Source organism: Choloepus didactylus, chromosome 16 (assembly GCF_015220235.1).
Source record: "Choloepus didactylus isolate mChoDid1 chromosome 16, mChoDid1.pri, whole genome shotgun sequence".
Lineage (NCBI taxonomy): Eukaryota > Metazoa > Chordata > Mammalia > Pilosa > Megalonychidae > Choloepus > Choloepus didactylus.
Window position 1 is genome coordinate 45315094 of NC_051322.1, and position 1631 is coordinate 45316724.

Below are 1631 nucleotides of genomic sequence, written 5' to 3' on the forward strand. Positions count from 1 at the left end.
GGCTACAAGAAGGAATGAAGTTGTGAAGTATGCAACTAGCTGAATGGATCTTGAGGACAGTATGTTGAGTGAAATAAACCTGAAATGAAAACACAAACATTATAATGCCTCACTAATATGGACTAACTATAATGTGTGAACTCTGAAAATTGAATCTGAGAGCATAGTTATCAGGGGAAGGCTTACGGTAAAGGTTCCTAGATTGTAAGCTCTTACAGCAGTTACATCTATTCCTGAGTTGTAATGGCTATTTCTAAATTCTGAGATGCTGAGCTCTTTGTGTATAAACTGGTCGGTCCCTGGAACTTTGGGTATCTGTGTGACGAGTTACCTGAGACTCAGAGCCAGAGTTTGACAGCTATGAATGTCAGCATTACCCCATACAGGAAATGTTAAAGAAGGTGAAAAAGAGTTCAAAATTCAATTAGAGATATGAAGGAAATGGACTTGGTTAGGACTAAGGTAAATCAGACTAAAGGGTAAAAGACTGTACTGACAGTGTTTTAAAACTTCAACTTCTGTGTGAGACCAAAGGAAGAGTGTTTGGAGAAAAATCTATATTTTCTGTAGCATACTATATAATTTAACTTGTATGGTCAGTTTATTCAAACACCATAATTATATGGAACTTTGACTAGGAAGTGAGATCTGGTTGGTTTGTACAGGGTAGTGTGACGCCCCGATACATCCTAGAGTAATTTGGGCAAAGAATAAAAATGTATTTGCAAAGCCCCCTTGAGGGACTGGGGAAAAATGTGGAAATATTAAACTTCCCCACCTGAGGAATTACTGATATTCTCATAAGCATTGGGGGCTACCAATTTAGAAGGCTGAGCCCTTGAACTTGGAGCTTTGCCCTTATGAAGCTTGTTACTGCAAAGAAGAGGCTAAGCCTACTTATAATTGTGCCTAAGAGTCACCCCCAGAGAACCTTGTTTGTTGCTCAGATGTGGCCTCTCTCTCTAAGCCAACTCTGCGGGTAAACTCACTGCCCTCCCCCCTACATGGGACATGACTCCCAGGGGTGTAAATCTCCCTGGCAACGTGAGACATGACTCCTAGGGATGAACCTGGACCCGACATTGAAGTATTGACAGTCTTCTTGACCAAAAGGTGGAAGAGAAATGAAGCAAAAAAAAGTTTCAGTGGCTGAGAGATTTCAAATGGAGTCAAGAGGATGTTCTGGAGGTTATTATTATGTGTTATATGGATATCCATTTTCAGTTTTTGGTGTGTTGGAATAGCTAGAAGGAAAAACCTAAAACTGTTGAACTGCAATCCAGTAGCCTTGATTCTTGAAGATGATTGTCTAAAAACCTTGTGGCTCACACTCATTTTATCCAATGTATGGACAGATAAGTAGAAAAATGGGGACAAAACATGAATAATAGGGAGGGATGGGGGGGACTGAATGTTTTGGGTGTTCTTTTTTACTTTAATTTTTATTCTTAAGTCTTTTTGTGCTAATGAAAATGTTCAAAAATTGATTGTGGAGATGAATGCACAACTATACAATGGTTCTGTGAATAATTGATTGTACACTTTGGATGTTTGGATGGTATGTGAATATATCTCAATAAAATTGAATAAAAAAAAAGCCTCAAAAAATATGCAAACACCAGTATAGCCCC